The following is a 17,656-nucleotide window of genomic DNA, read 5'->3' on the forward strand; positions in this document are numbered from 1 at the left end:
ACAAGACGGGGCGTGGCTACAGTAAATCCTGCCACCCCCGAATCCCGGCGCACGCCTGGCCACAGTGCACCGTACGGGGCGGCCATCCCCGTCCGGCGCGGCACTGTTGCCACGATGATCGTGACATCACCTACGGCGAGCGGCCAGTACGACCCGTGGGTGGCGGGCCCCCTTGGTCAGGGAGATCCCAAAGGCGGCCGGGCTTCCTGCAGCCGGCCAGGGGTATGGCCGGCTTCCAATAGCCGTCCAACTTTCTCCCTCCAAGGAGGTGCTTCATTAAGGAGACAAGAGAAGGTAAGGCTACAGTGATGAGCCGCCTCGCGGCGGCACTGTAGCCATGCTTACCACGACAAAGCCATCGTCACCAGGGGCAAGGAAAAAGTAACCAGCCCCTGAAAAGACCCCCAGGCGGTGCGGCCGGCCTGTCGACCAAAGGGTCGGCAGCCGGCGGGCCCACCAGTCGGCGGGCCCCACCAGTCGGCGGAGAAGCCGGCGGGCGTAGACATAGACGGCTGGGGCCCATGCCCAGCCGGATTACCATTGTACCCCTGGGGGGTAGGCCTATATAAACCCCCCAAGGTTCCCATGCAGGGGGATCGCTCTTTGGATAGATTTTAGACACCACAAGGAGAAGAGGAGCGGGCTAGCCTGGCCCTTCGTCATCCTTTCACCGAACAGCTCAAGGAGCATTCTGTAGCTACCCTTCGAGCTAGTGATCATGTGGAGACCTCGCAGAGCAGCATTAGGGGTGTTATCTCCATGGAGAGCCCTGAGGCTGGGTAACATTCGCCGGCGTGCATGTCTTCGCCTTATCCCGTTTCCAGGCATCGGCGATGTTTTATTGGCTCCCACAATGATAAGCCATCCATTGGCATATGTCGTACCAACCACCCGACATCATGTCCGTGATCAAATCTGAGACTCCGAACGACCTTTGGTACATCAAAACACATAAACTCATAATACCGATCGTCACCGAACGTTAAGAGTGCGGACCCTACGAGCTCGAGAACTATGTAGACATGACCGAGACATGTCTCCGGTCAATAACCAAAGCGGAACCTGGATGCTCATATTGGTTCCTACATATTCTACGAAGATCTTTATCGGTCAAACCGCATAACGATATACTTTGTTCCCTTTGTCACCGGTATGTTACTTTTGCCCGAGATTCGATCGTCGGTATCTCAATACCTAGTTCAATCTTGTTACCGGCAAGTCTCTTTACTTGTTCCGTAATGCTACATCCCGTAACTAACTCATTAGCTACATTGCTTGCAAGGCTTATAGTGATGTACATTACCGAGAGGGCCCACAGATACCTCTCCGATAATCGGAGTGACAAATCCTAATCTTGATCCATGCCAACTCAACAAACACCATCGGAGACTCCTATAGAGCATCTTTATAATCACCCAGTTACGTTGTGATGTTTGGTAGCACACAAAGTGTTCCTCCGGTATTCGGGAGTTGCATGATCTCATAGTCATAGGAACATGTATATTTATGGAGAAAGCAATAGCGACGAACTAAACGATCATCGTGCTAAGCTAACGGATGGGTCAAGTCAATCACATCATTCTCTAATGATGTGATCCCGTTAATCAAATGACAACTCATGTCTATGGTTAGGAAAAATAACCATCATTGATTCAACGAGCTAGTCAAGTAGAGGCAAACTATTGACACTTTGTTTGTCTATGTATTCACACATGTACTAAGTTTCTGGTTAATACAATTCTAGCATGAATAATAACACATTTCTCATGATATAAGGAAATAAATAATAACTTTATTATTGCCTCTAGGGCATATTTACTTCACGGAGATGCGGCCAGCAAGCACGCCCAAAAACCTTGAAGAAGGTGTAATCAGGTTTGAGGGAGTCCTGGATTAGGGGGTCTCTGGATAGCCGGACTATATCCTTTGGCCGGAATGTTGGACTATGAAGATACAAGATTGAAGACTTCGTCTCGTGTACGGATGGGACTCTACTTGGCGTGGAAGGCAAGCTAGGCGGTACGGATATGGATATCTCCTCCTTTGTAACCGACCTTGTGTAACCCTAACCCTCTCCAGTGTCTATATAAACCGGAGGATTTTAGTCCGTAGGACAACACACAATCATACTATAGGCTAGCTTCTAGGGTTTAGCCTCTCCGATCTCGTGGTAGATCAACTCTTGTAATACCCATATCATCAAGAATAAATCAAGCAGGACATAGGGTTTTACCTCCATCAAGAGGGCCCGGACCTTGGTAAAACATCGTGTCCCCTGCCTCCTGTTACCATCCGCCTTAGACGCACAGTTCGGGACCCCCTACCCGAGATCCGCTGGTTTTGACACCGACATTGGTGCTTTCATTGAGAGTTCCTCTGTATCGTCATCATCAGGCTTGATGGCGCCTTCGATCATCGTTAGCAATGCAGTCCAGGGTGAGACTTTTCTCCCCGGACAGATTTTTGTATTCGGCGGCTTTGCACTGCGGGCCAATTCGCTTGGCCATCTGGAGCAGATTGAAAGCTACACCCCTGGCCATCAGGTCAGGTTTGGAAGCTTAAACTACACGGCCGATATCCGCGGAGACTTGATCTTCGACGGATTCGAGCCCTTGCCGAGTGCACCGCACTGTCACGATGGGCATGATTTAGCTCTGCCGCCGAACAGTGCCCTGGAGTCCACACCCGCATCGACTCCGACCATTAATTCGGAGCCAACTGCGCCGACCGAGGGTGGGTGGCTAGACCCCGCCGCGGAGGCTGTAGCCTCGACGGCGATCGAGCCGAACACCAACCTTATCCTTCGCGAGGCCCGTGACTCCACATTGCCAGACTCTCCTCCGATCTCTGAACCATCCGTGCCCTTGCCAATCGAATCCGATTGGGCGCCGATCATGCAGTTCACCACCGCGGATATCTTTCAGCACTCGCCCTTCGGCGACATACTGAATTCACTAAGGTCTCTCTCTTTGTCAGGAGAGTCCTGGCCAGATTATGACCGGCAGAATTGGGATGCGGACGACAAAGAAATTCGACGCCCACCCACCACCCACTTAGTAGCCACTGTCGACGACTTAACCGACATGCTCAACTTCGACTCCGAAGACATCGATGGTATGGACGACGATGCGGGAGACGAAGAGGAACCACTACCCACCGGGCACTGGACAGCCACCTCATCATACGATATATACATGGTGGACACACCCAAAGAAGGCAATGGCGACGAGACAGTGGAGGATGACCCCTCCAAGAAGCAACCCAAGCGCCGACGTCAGCGGCGCCGCTCTATGTCCCGCCAAAGCAAAAGCGGGGATACCGGCACAGGAGATAATAGCACTCCGGATAGTGCCGAAGATGGCAATAATCCCCTCCAGCACGATTTAGGGCAGGAGGATGGAGAAGCAAGCCCTCCTGAGAGAGCGGCAGATGAGGAGAATGATAATTACATCCCTCCCTCTGAAGACGAGGCAAGCCTCGACGATGACAAATTCATCGTGCCAGAGGATCCCGTCGAACAAGAGCGCTTCAAGCGCCGGCTTATAGCCATAGCAAAAATGCCTTAAGAAGAAGCAGTAGCAGCTTCAAGCTGATCAAGATCTGCTAGCTGACAGATGGACTGAAGTCCTCGTGGCCAAGGAATACAAACTCGAACGCCCCTCCAAGAGTTACCCAAAATGCAGGTTGCTACCCCGACTGGAGGAAGAAGCGTATGACGCGGCTGATCGGCCACCTCGTGGCCACGATAGAGCGGCATTCCAGCCAAAAGCTCAGCCTGCACCCCGACGCCATTCATGGAGAAATACGCTAGACCTGCGAGACGTATTGGAGGACAAAGCAAAACATGCAAGATCGATCTACGGATCACGAGGGAGCGCGACTATGCGAGACGATAAACATCACGCCGGATACAGTAAAAGTAAATCCGGCCGGGCCTAACACAGCGGGCAAGACTCATTGGAGCTGTGTCGCGATATAGCCTAGTTCAGAGGTGCCGCACACCCCTTATGCTTCACAGATGAAGTAATGGATCATCAAATCCCAGAGGGTTTCAAAACCGTAAATATAGAATCATACGACAGCACAACAGATCCTGTGGTATGGATCGAGGATTTCCTCCTGCATATCCACATGGCACGCGGTGATGATCTACACGCCATTAAATACCTCCCACTCAAACTCAAAGGACCATCTCGGCATTGGCTCAATAGCTTGCCAGCAGAGTCCATTGTCTGTTGGGAGGATCTGGAAGCCGCATTCCTCGACAACTTTCAGGGCACTTATGTGCGACCTCCAGATGCCGATGACTTGAGCCACATAATTCAACAGCCAGAGGAATCGGCTAGGCAATTCTGGACATGGTTCCTAACAAAGAAAAATCAAATCGTCGACTGTCCCGATGCAAAGGCTCTAGCAGCTTTCAAGCACAACATCCGCGAGGAGTGGCTAGCCCGGCACCTTGGTCAGGAAAAGCCGAAATCTATGGCAGCCCTCACGACACTCATGACCCGCTTTTGTGCGTGAGAAGACAGCTGGCTGGCTCGCAATAACAACATATCAAAGAACCATGGTACTTTGGATACCAAGGACGGCAGTAGCAGGTCATGTTGCAACAAACATAAGTGCCACATTAACAGTGACAATACCGAGGATACGACAGTCAATGCCGGATTCAAAGGCTCTAAACCCGGTCAGCGGAAAAAGCCATTCAAAAGAAGCACTCTGGGCCCGTCCAGTTTGGACCGTATACTCGATCGCTCGTGTCGTGTCAAATACACGGCACCCCTGACAAGCCAGCCAACCACACCAATAGGGATTGTTGGGTGTTCAAGTAGGCCGGCAAGTTAATTGCCGAAATAAAGATAAGGGGCCACATCGCGATAACAAGGAGGAGCCCCAGCAGCCGAATATCGAAGGACAGAAGAGGTTCCCCCCACAAGTGCGGACGGTGAACATGATATACGCAACCCACATCCCCAAGAGGGAGCGGAAGCGTGCGCTCAGGGACGTATATGCGTTGGAGGCAGTCGCCCCAAAGTTCAACCCATGGTCCTCCTGTCCGATCACCTTCGATTGCAGGGACCACCCCACTAGTATCTGTCATGGAGGATTCGCCGCACTGGTCTTAGACCCAATTATTGACGGATTTCACCTCACTCGAGTCCTTATGGATGGCGGCAGTAGCCTGAACCTGCTTTACTAGGACACAGTGCGCAAAATGGGTATAGACCCCTCAAGGGTCAAACCCATAAAAACGACCTTCAAAGGCGTCATACCAGGTGTAGAGGCCCATTGCACAGGCTCAGTCACACTGGAAGTGGTCTTCGGATCCCCGGATAACTTCTGAAGCAAAGAGTTAATCTTCGATATAGTCCCGTTCCGCAGTGGCTACCATGCACTGCTTGGGCGAACCGCATTTGCGAGATTCAATGTGGTACCGCATTATGCATACCTCAAGCTCAAGATGCCAGGACCTCGGGGGGTCATTACAGGTAATGGAAACACAGAGCACTCTCTCCGAACGGAGGAGCACACTGCGGCCCTCGCAGCGGAAGCGCAAAGCAGCCTCTTAAGGCAAGCCACTAGTTCGGCATTTAAGGACCCGAACACCTTCAAGCGCGCCCGGAGTAATCGGCAAGAGGACCGCCTGGCACGTTCCGAGCTCGCATAGCAATGCAGCCCCCACCCCGGCCCAGGCCAAATAGCGAAACCCATGCCACGCGTACATAATTACGCATTAAAAATACCATGGGCACAGGTAGGGAGGGGGGCACGACTATGGCACGCCCCAAGACGCGACTTAAACCGCACTAGGGGCTTCCCGCTTTGTTATTTTTCTCTCTTTTAGGACATTAATCTTTGGAAACCCTGTCCGACAGCATGATTGCCGAACACATGATGCAGCAACCGAGGAGGCAGAAAGCTACATCATACCACGGAACTCCCAGGTGGATTACGATAACAAGTGAAATACTTGCTTTAGTATTATTCCCCAGCTTGCCCTTGGAGGGGACATAGTCCTGCTTTTTGCTTATTGCACCGCATGTATCATTCTGCTTTAACGCACCTTTTTGAATAAACAATGCATAGCATTAAGACTATTATTGCATTCTTCTTTTATATATATATATATATGTTCATTCGTGAGACCTTGCAATCGTACACTTTGGTACGGCCAATACACCAGGGGCTTAAGTACCACCACAATATGGTGTGAGAAGTCTGAACACTTTCACAAGTGTGGCACCCCGAACTTATAGCATTATATGCATCAGCTCTGAATCATGTGTTTGGTCAATAGTTGGGTTTGCCAGGCTCCCATGTTTTGGTACCTTACGTTCTGCTATATCGGCTAAGGTAGCACTGGGAGAACTACTGCGATTGTGCCCAGGTTCAGCTGGGCTAAGCACCTTAGTAGAGAAAGCTAAAACTGTCTGTCATGATAAGGCGAGAGACTGGTCGCTGTTCGAGAGGTTTTCAAGTCCCTAAAGACTTATGCCGCTTAGAGCGAGGAGTCGGCCCTGTCCGGCTTAAGGCGTGTTTCGCGCCCCGAATTCGGCTTTCCGAATACTAGGGGCTTCGCCGAAATTGAAAATTATAGAATTCTATGGCTAAGTGAGAGTGATAACGCATTATAGTCTGATTGCCTTGTTCGTTGTGCTGAGCACCTCCCTCGAAGGACCCAACAATGGGAACAAGAGTGCTCAGGTTTATCCCGAACACCCCAGCACTCGTGGCATGGGGGCAGAAGCCAACGACTAGCCATCTCTCAGATTTGATAAACAGCCAAACAGAAGGTAATATTTTAAATTCGAACAAGCATTGCATAGCGCATATGAACAAGTTTTCATAACTACAGGATTACATGAGCAAGTTTACTCGAATATTATATCTTTTGTACACTCGTCCGCTACGAGACGAGCACCCTTCAGGACACCCTCATAGTACATCTCGGGGTTGCGATGCTCCTTGCCCTACGGTGGCCCGGTGTTCACCAGCTTCTCAGCATCCATCTTACCCCAGTGTACTTTAACATGGGCAAGCGCCCTGCGGGCGCCCTCCATGCAGACGGAGCGCTTGATGACTTCAAGCCACGGACAGGCATCCGCCAGCCACCTCACCAGCCCAAAGTAGCTCCCAGGCATGGCCTCTCCAGGCCACAGCCGGACTATAAGACCCTTCATGGCCTGTTCGGCCACCTTATGGAGCTCGACCAGTTGCTTCAGCTGGTCGCTCAAGGGCACCGGGCGTCCGGCCTCAGCATACTGAGACCAGAACACCTTCTCTGTCGAGCTCCCTTCCTCGGCCCGGTAGTAGGTGGCGGCATGTGACACGCTGTGGGGCAAATCTGCGAACGCTCCTGGAGAGCTCCGGACTTGGGTAAGTAACAAGTAATTCACTTTCACGTGCTTGCTTTGCATAATGAATGCCTTACCCACCGCTATCTTCTTCATCGCCTCAATTTCCTGGAGGGCTTTTTGGGCTTCGGCCTTGGCAGACTTGGCGCTTTCAAGGGCCACCACGAGCTCGGACTCTCGCGTCTTCGAGTCAAGCTCCAAACTCTCATGTTTTTTCACGAGAGCCTGGAGCTCTTGCTGCACCTCCTCCACCCGCGCTTCATGTTTCCCTTGCTTGGTGCGCTTCATGGCCGCTTTGCTTTCGGCCTCGGAACAGCGCTTGCTTCAGGGTCGCCACCTTATTCGTGGCCCCTGCCATAGCCACGATGATCCTGTCTTTTTTGCAACCACATCTTTCTAATATATACTTACACAGGGTATTACTTACCTTCTTTTTCCTCGAGCTGCTTCTTGGCAAGGCCGAGATCTTTCTCGGACCGCTCGAGGCTCTGCTTCAACGCATCGACCTCCGCAGTCAGTGCGGCAGAGGTCAGCAGCGCAGCCTGCATACCCATATTGACATACTTATGTTAGACTCCTGCTTTTATTATTAGATCCTCTATTCGGCTTTTCTTTGTGAACACCAAACAGAGCATCAGGGGCTACTGTCTGTGCGGTAATATTTTCATATATTTTTTACATACCTCAAAGCCTGTTAGAAGGCTGGCACACGCTTCAGTCAGGCCGCTCTTGGCGGACTGAACTTTCTGGATCACCGCACTCATAATAGTGCGGTGCTCCTCGTCGATGGAGGTGCCGTTAAGCACCTCCAGCAAGTTATCCGGTGCCTCCGGTTGGACGGAGGTCACCGGCGCGGTAGGCTTGCCCTTCTTAGTGGGGGGCCACCTGCCGGAGTCCGGAACCACTGAAGGTTCTGGTGCGATGTTCGGCCTAGGGCCGGACTTGGAGCCCTTTGGAGCTTTGCTCCCTTTTCGCCTACAGTCCGGAAGGTCGCCTTGCGGCGCCTCCAGGACCACCTCCCCTTGGCTTGGAACCTTTTGGGACAACACCTCGGCGTTGTCCGTAGTGCGAGGGGTGGAAGCGGTCGGAAGTGAAAAGCTATTCACATCCGACGAATCCAAGGAACCACTCGACGATATGTTGACTTGGGCTCGGGGCGGACTGCATGATTATATTCGGCGTTAGGAGAAGCTGTGCAATAAAGGAATGCTACAAGTCACTCTGGTGTCCGAATACTTATGACTTCGCCAGGGGCTTGGCCCTGGGTGGCCACTCCTCTTCGCTGTCGGCGGAGTTGGTGGAGTAGTCCGGAGGAAGGGTCCTTCCCTTCTTGGACCCTCCGGCCTCCCCAGTTGGGGCGGCCTTCCTTTTCTTTTCTCCCCCTGTTGGAGGGGAAGAAGCCTCTTTTTCCTCCTCCTCATCTTCATGGGAGGAGTGCACCTTGGAGTCATCGGATGATGAGTCCGACACCACCGGGCGCCGGGAACTCTTTCGGGTTCCCGTGGCCTTCTTCTTGGCCTTCTTCTCCGGCACCACGTAAGGTGCCGGAACCAGCAGCTCCGCCAAGCGGGTGTCTGCTGGGCCTTCGGGCAAAGGAGCCAGACAGTCGATCTGTCCGGCCGTCTCCTGCCAGTCCTGTCAAAGGTACGGGAGCTTAGATCCCGCATAGAGTCAAACTACGAAAAACGATTATCCTGTAAGAGGTAAAACAACTTACCGCGCTGGCTTGGCGCTTCGCGCAGAATCCGTGATCCTCGGTAGTGGGAGGGGGAACCTTGGCGCCCTTGAATAGCACCTTCCAGGCATCCTCGTGTGTTGTGTCGAAGAGCCTGTTTAGAGTTTGGTGTTGGGCCGGGTCGAACTCCCACAAGTTGAAAGCCCGTTGTTGACACGGGAGGATCCGGCGGATGAGCATGACCTGGACTACGTTGACGAGTTTGAGCTTCTTGCTCACCATGTTTTGGATACATGTTTGGAGTCCGGTCAGCTCTCCCGAACTACCCCAGGACAGGCCCTTCTCTTGCCAGGAGGTGAGCCATGTGGGGATGCCAGATCAGAACTTGGGGGCCGCTGCCCATTCAGGGTTACGCGGCTCGGTGATGTAGAACCACCCCGATTGCCACCCCTTTATAGTCTCCACGAAGGAGCCCTCGAGCCATGTGACGTTGGGCATCTTGCCCACCATGGCACCTCCAAACTCCGCCTGGCGGTCGCTCACTACCTTCGGCTTGACATTGAAGGTCTTTAGGCATAAGCCGAAGTGGGGCTTGATGCGGAGGAAGGCCTCGCACACGACGATAAACGCCGAGATGTTGAGGATGAAGTTCGGGGCCAGATCATGGAAATCCAGGCTGTAGTAGAACATGAGCCCCCGAACGAATGGCTAGAGAGGGAATCCCAGTCCGCGGAGGAAATGGGTAAGGAACACTACCCTCTCGTGGGGCCTGGGGGTGGGGATGAGCTGACCCTCATCTGGGAGCCGGTGCGCGATGTCGTCGGGCAGGTATCCGGCTCTGCTCAGCTTCTTGATGTGTCCCTCCGTGACGAAGGAGACAATCCACCTGCCGCCCGCTCCGGACATGGTTGGAGAAGGTTGAGGTGGAAAATGCGGACTTGGGCGTTGGAGCTCGAGTGCGCAAGAGTGGATGAGCAAGGAGGAAGAAGGTGTGGTAGAAAAAAGGTTAAACCTTGTCCCTTTATAAGGGCGGCCGAAACTATGCGCCCCCACTAGCATGGTAAAACTCTCTTATCCCCCAAGCGCCGTAATCAATGGCGTAGTTGGGTTACCCACGCCCGTATTGATGAGAATCCCGTAATAAGGGGAACACGATCTCTGCTTTGACAAGACGTGTCAAGAAACTGCCTCGCGTTGTGTGCGGGGCTCGTTAAAGGAAACGGTTCGAATAATTACCGGGCCATGGCATAATGTCATGTTGCCAAAATGTGTCAGCAGATTAGATTTGTGGAAATAGTATTCTCTCTACGGTGGTATGTGGAACTTATTTTGCAGGGTCGGACACTATCCTTGTATTCAAATTCTTCCATGATGTATTCGGAGGAGGAACCCGCCTTGCAATGCCGAAGACAATACTACGCGCCGGACTCATCATCATTGAATCCTGGTTCAGGAGCTACTGAGGGAGTCCTGGATTAGGGGGTCTCCGGACAGCCGGACTATATCCTTTGGCCGGACTGTTGGACTATGAAGATACAAGATTGAAGACTTCGTCTCGTGTACGGATGGGACTCTACTTGGCGTGGAAGGCAAACTAGGCGGTACGGATATGGATATCTCCTCCTTTGTAACCGACCTTGTGTAACCCTAACCCTCTCCAGTGTCTATATAAACCGGAGGATTTTAGTCCGTAGGACAACACATAATCATACTATAGGCTAGCTTCTAGGGTTTAGCCTCTCCGATCTCGTGGTAGATGAACTCTTATAATACCCATATCATCAAGAATAAATCAAGCAGGACGTAGGGTTTTACCTCCATCAAGAGGGCCCAAACCTGGGTAAAACATCGTGTCCCCTGCCTCCTGTTACCATCCGCCTTAGACGCACAGTTCGGGACCCCCTACCCGAGATCCGCCGGTTTTGACACCGACAGGGTTGTTCATTAAGGAGAACTTCAATGGGAGTTTTCATGTTCAAAACACGAGTGGGAGTACGGTTGATGAGAAAACATGCAGTGGTGAAAGCATCACTCTGAAACAGAAACAGAACCGATGCATGGGCCAAAAGAGTAAGACCAGCTTCAACAATGTGACGATGCTTACGTTCTACTGAACAATTCTACTGATGTGTATGTGGACATGCTAAACGGTGAGAGATCCCAAGTGACTGAAAGAAGGAGTTCAACATGTTTCCGAAACTGAACAAAAATGTCGAACACATTAGATTTACGTTTAATAAGATAAAGTCAGGTAAAGCGACTATAAGCATCAACGAAACTGATATAATAATTGTGACCACTGCCAGAAGTTTGAGCAGGACCCCATACATCTGAAAACACAAGTTCTAAAGGATGTTTCACCTCATGACTGGACTCCAAAAAAGGAAGTTGATGACTCTTCCCCTGCTGACAAGCATCACACACTGCTACATCTTTATTACTAGACATGCTAGGAAGCTCGTGACGACGCAAAACATGACGGACGATAGGTGTGGTCGGGTGACCAAGACGAGCATGCCACTGTGATGGAGATACCCGAACTCCACTGAAAACGCGAGCGACGCCAGGATGCTCCAGACGGTAGAGGCCCTGGCATAGCCGCCCACTAAGAAGAATGTCCCTCGTGCCCCGATCCTTAATAAAAACATCAAAAGGATGAAATTCACAAAGCACATTATTATCATGTGTGAGTTTAGGAACGGAAAGAAGATTACATGTCACGGAAGGAACTCTAAGAACATTGCGAAGCTGAAGACTCCTATTGGCATGTCTAGTGAGAAGAGATGCTTGACCAATATGAGAGATGTGCATACCTCCTCCATTGGTGGGGTGGATCTTGTCGGAGCCATGATAGGGTTCACGAGTGTGAAGCTTCCCCATCTCGCTTGTCAGGTGCTCCGTCGCCCCAGAGTCCATGTACCAGTGGGGATCGATGGAGTAGGACTGAGTGTGTCCTTGTTGCTTCTGCGGCGCCGGACGATCAGCCATGGCAACCTGACGTGCAAAGTTGCGTGTGTCCTTGCCGTCATTTCCAAAACCAAGAAAGCTCCGCTGAAAGCGTTTGTGACAATTGGAGGCCGAGTGCCCCCCAATGCCACACAACTGACACACGCGTCGATCACCTGCCCCTGGTAGGGTTGCGGCGAAGGAAATATGCCCTGATACGTCTCCAACGTATCTACTTTTCCAAACACTTTTCCCTTGTTTTTGACTCTAACTTGCATGATTTTAATGGAACTAACCCGGACTGACGCTGTTTTTAGCAGAACTACCATGGTGTTATTTATGTGCAGGAGAAAGCGTTCTCGGAATGACCTGAAACTTCACGGAGACACTTTTTAGAAAATAAGAAAAATACCTGCCAAAGATGAAGGCCAGGGGGCCCACCGTCTTGCCACGAGAGTGGGGGCGCGCCCCCCTACCTCGTGGGCCCCCTGTTGCGCCTCCGACTCCAACTCCACCTCATATATTGAGTTTCGATGAGAAAAAAATCAGAGAGAAGAAATCATCATGTTTTACGATACGGAGCCACCGCCAAGCCCTAAAACCTCTCGGGAGGGCTGATCTGGAGTCCGTTCGGGGCTCCGAGAGGGGAATCCGTCGCCATCGTCGTCATCAACCATCCTCCATCACCAATTTCATGATGATCGCCGCTGTGCGTGAGTAATTCCATCGTAGGCTTGCTAGACGGTGATGGGTTGGATGCGATCTATCATGTAATCGAGTTAGTTTTGTTAGGGTTTGATCCCTAGTGTCCACTATGTTCTGAGATTGATGTTGCTATGACTTTGCTATGCTTAATGCTTGTCACTAGGGCCCGAGTGCCATGATTCCAGATCTGAACCTATTATGTTTTCATCAATATATGAGTGTTCTTGATCCTATCTTGCAAGTCTATAGTCACCTATTATGTGTTATGATCCGTTAACCCCGAAGTGACAATAATCGGGATACTTACCAGTGATGACCGTAGTTTGAGGAGTTCATGTATTCACTATTTGTTAATGCTTTGTTCTGGTTCTCTATTAAAAGGAGGCCTTAATATCCCTTAGTTTCCGTAAGGACCCCGCTGCCACGGGAGGGTAGGAGAAAAGATGTCATGCAAGTTCTTTTCCATAAGCACGTATGACTATGTTTGGAATACATGCCTACATTGTATCAATGAACTGGAGCTAGTTCTGTGTCACCCTAGGTTATGACTGTTACATGATGAACCGCATTCGGCATAATTCTCCATCACTGATCCATTGCCTATGAGCTTTCCATATATTGTGCTTCACTTATTTACTTTTCCATTGCTATTGCTATCATCACTACAAAATACCAAAAACATTGCTTTTACTATTGTTACCTTTTGCTACCGTTATCACTACTATCATATTACTTTGCTACTAAACACTTTGCTGCAGATATTAAGTTTCCAGGTGTGGTTGAATTGACAACTCAGCTGCTAATACTTGAGAATATTCTTTGGCTCCCCTTGTGTCCAATCAATAAATTTGGTTTGAATACTCTACCCTCGAAAACTGTCGCGATCCCCTATACTTGTGGGTTATCATGCCCTAGAGGCAATAATAAAGTTGTTATTTATATTTCCTTATATCATGATAAATGTTTATTATTCATGCTAGAACTGTATTAACCGGAAACTTAGTACATGTGTGAATATATAGACATATAGAGTGTCACTAGTTTGCCTCTACTTGACTAGCTTGTTGAATCAATGATGGTTAAGTTTCCTAACCATAGACATGAGTTGTCACTTGATTAATGGGATCACATCATTAGTGAATGATGTGATTGACTTGACCCATCCGTTAGCTTAGAACGATGATCATTTAGTTTGTTGATATTGCTTTCTCCATAACTTATACATGTTCCTATGACTACGAGATCATGCAACTCCCGAATACTGGAGCAACACTTTGTGTGCTACCAAATGTCACAACATAACTTGGTGATTATAAAGGTGCTCTACAGGTGTCTCCGATGGTGTTTGTTGAGTTGGCATAGATCGAGATTAGGATTTGTCACTCCGTGTATCGGAGAGGTATCTCTGGGCCCTCTCGGTAATGCACATCACTATAAGCCTTGCAAGCAATGTGACGAATGAGTTAGTTGTGGGATGATACATTAACTAGCGAGTAAAGAGACTTGCCGGTAACGAGATTGAACTAGGTATTGCGATACCGACGATCGAATCTCGGGCAAGTAACATACCGATGACAAAAGGAACAATGTATATCGTTATGCGGTTTGACCGATAAAGATCTTCGTAGAATATGTGGGAGGCTATATGAACATCCAGGTTCTGCTATTGGTTATTGACCGGAGACTTGTCTCGGTCATGTCTACATAGTTCTCGAACCCGTAGGGTCCGCACGCTTAACGTTCGGTGACGATCGGTATTATGAGTTTATGTGGTTTGATGAACCGAAGGTAGTTCGGAGTACCGGATTTAATCACAGACATGACGAGGAGTCTCGAAATGGTCGAGATGTAAAGATCGATATATTGGAAGCCTATGTTTGGACATCGGAATGGTTCCGAATGAGTTCGGGCATTTTCCAGAGTACCGGGAGGTTACCGGACCCCCCCCCCCCCCCCGGGAGTATATGGGCCTTATTGCGCTTTAGGGGAAAGAGAAGAGGGGCTGCCTAGGGCAGGCCGCGCACCCCCAAGGCCTAGTCCGAATTGTACTAGGGGGGAGGGGCGGCGCCGCCTCCTTCCTTCTCTTCTCTCCTTCCCTTCCTTCTCTCCTACTCCTACTTGGAAAGGGGGGGAATCCTACTCCCGGTGGGAGTAGGACTACCTAGGGTGCGCCATAGTAGAGGGTCGGCCCTCCCCCTCCTCCACTCCTTTATATATGGGGGAGGGGCACCTCATAGACACACAAGTTGGTCATTGATCTCTTAGCCGTGTGTGGATCCCCCCTCCACCATAATCCACCTCGGTCACATCGTAGCGGTGCTTAGGCGAAGCCCTGTTCCGGTAGCATCATCATCACCGTCATCACGCCGTCGTGCTGACGAAGCTCTCCCTCGACACTGCTGGATCATGAGTTCGTGGGACGTCACCGAGCCAAACGTGTGTAGATCGCGGAGGTGCCGTACCTTCGGTGCTAGGATCGATCGATCGGGAAGACGTACGACTACATCAACCGCGTTGTAATAACGCTTCCGCTTACGGTGTACGAGGGTACGTGGACAACACTCTTCCCTCTCGTTGCTATGCATCACCATGATCTTGCGTGTGCGTAGGAATTTTTTTTGAAATTACTACGTTCCCCAATAGTGCTATCAGAGCCAGGTTTATGCGTAGATGTTATATGCATGAGTAGAACACAAAAGAGTTGTGGGCGTGGGTATATACATATTGCTTGCCGTCACTAGTTTTTTCTTTATTCGGCGTTATGATAACCCACAAGTATAGGGGATCGCGACAGTTTTCGAGGGTAGAGTATTCAACCCAAATTTATTGATTCGACACATGGGGAGCCAAAGAATATTCTCAAGTATTAGCAGCTGAGTTGTCAATTCAACCACACCTGGAAACTTAATATCTGCAGCAAGGTATTTAGTAGCAAAGTAATATGATAGTAGTGGTAACGGTAGGAAAAGTAATATTTTTGGTTTTATAGTGATTGTAATAGTAGCAATGGAAAAGTAAATAAGCGAAGAACAATATGTGAAAAGCTCAGAGGCAATGGATCAGTGATGGATAGTTATGTCGGATGCGATCAATCATGCAACCGTTATAACATAGGGTGACACAGAACTAGCTCCAGTTCATTAATGTAATGTAGGAATGTATTCCGAATATAGAAATACGTGCTTATGGAAAAGAACTTGCATGACATCTTTCGTCCTACCATCCCGTGGCAGCAGGGTCCTATTGTGAACTAACGAATATTAAGGCCTCCTTTTAATAGAGTACTGGACCAAAGCATTAACACATAGTGAATACATGAACTCCTCAAAGTACGATCATCACCGGTAAGTATCCCGATTATTGTTACTTCGGAGTTAATGGATCATAACACATAATAGGTGACTATAGACATGCAAGATAGGATCAAGAACTCATATATATTCATGAAAACATAATAGGTTCATATCTGAAGTCATGGCACTCGGGCCCTAATGACAAGCATTAAGCATAGCAAAGTCATAACAACATTAATCTCAGAACATAGTGGATACTAGGGATCAAACCCTAACAAAATTAACTCGATTACATGATAAATCTCATCCAAACCATCACCGTCCAGCAAGCCTACGATGGAATTACTCACACACGGCGGTGGGCATCATGAAATTGGTGATGGGGAAGGTTGATGATGACGATGCATGGCGACGGTTCCCCTCTCCGGAGCCCCGAACGGATTCCAGATCAGCCCTCCCGAGAGAGTTTAGGGCTTGGCGGCGGATCCGTATCTTAAAACGTGATGAATCCTTCTCCCATATTTTTTCTCCCCGAACATGAATAGATGGAGTTAGGATGGACGTCGGTGGAGCATCAGGGGGCCTATGAGGTAGGGGGCGCGCCCAGGGGGGTAGGCGTGCCCCCACCCTCGTGGACAGGGTGTGGGCCCCTTGACGTAGATTCTTTCGCCGGTATTTTTTATATATTCCAAAAATAATCTCCGTTGATTTTCAGGTCATTCCGAGAACTTTTATTTCTGCACAAAAATAACACCATGGCAATTCTGCTGAAAACAGCGTCAATCCGGGTTAGTTCTATTCAAATCATGCAAGTTAGAGTCCAAAACAGGGGCAAAAGTGTTTGGAAAAGTAGATATGACGGAGACGTATCAACTCCCCCAAGCTTAAACCTTTGCTTGTCCTCAAGAAATTCAGTTGATAAACTGAAAGTGATAAAGAAAAACTTTTACAAACTCTGTTTGCTCTTGTTGTCGCAAATATGTAAAGCCAGCATTCAAGTTTTCAGCAAAGATTATAACTAACCACATTCGCAATAACGCTTAGGTCTCATGTTTACTCATATCAATAGCATAATCAACTAGCGAGCAATAATAATAAATCTCGGATGACAACACTTTCTCAAAACAATCATAATATGATACAACAAGATGGTATCTCGCTAGCCCTTTCTGAGACCGCAAAACATAAATGCAGAGCACCTTTAAAGATCAAGGACTGACTAGACATTGTAATTCATGGTAAAATAGATCCAATCAAGTCATACTCAATGTAAACCAACAATAATACATGCAAATGACAGTGGTTCTCTCCAACTGGTGCTTTTTAATAAGAGGATGATGACTCAACATAAAAGTAAATAGATAGGCCCTTCGCAGAGGGAAGTAGGGATTTGTAGAGGTGCTAGAGCTCTATTTTGAAATAGAGATGAATAATATTTTGAGCGGTATACTTTCATTGTCAACATAACAAGCGAGAGATCTCGATATCTTCCATGCTACACACATTATAGGCGGTTCCCAAGCAGAATGGTAAAGTTTATACTCCCCCACCACCAACAAGCATCAATCCATCGCTTGCCCGGAACAACGGGTGCCTCCAACTAACAACAATCCTGGGGGAGTTTTGTTTGCAATTATTTTGATTTGATTTGAGCATGGCACTGGGCATCCCGGTGACCA

The sequence above is a fragment of the Triticum urartu genome, chromosome 3 (genome assembly GCF_003073215.2).
Source record: "Triticum urartu cultivar G1812 chromosome 3, Tu2.1, whole genome shotgun sequence".
NCBI classification, from domain to species: Eukaryota; Viridiplantae; Streptophyta; class Magnoliopsida; order Poales; family Poaceae; genus Triticum; species Triticum urartu.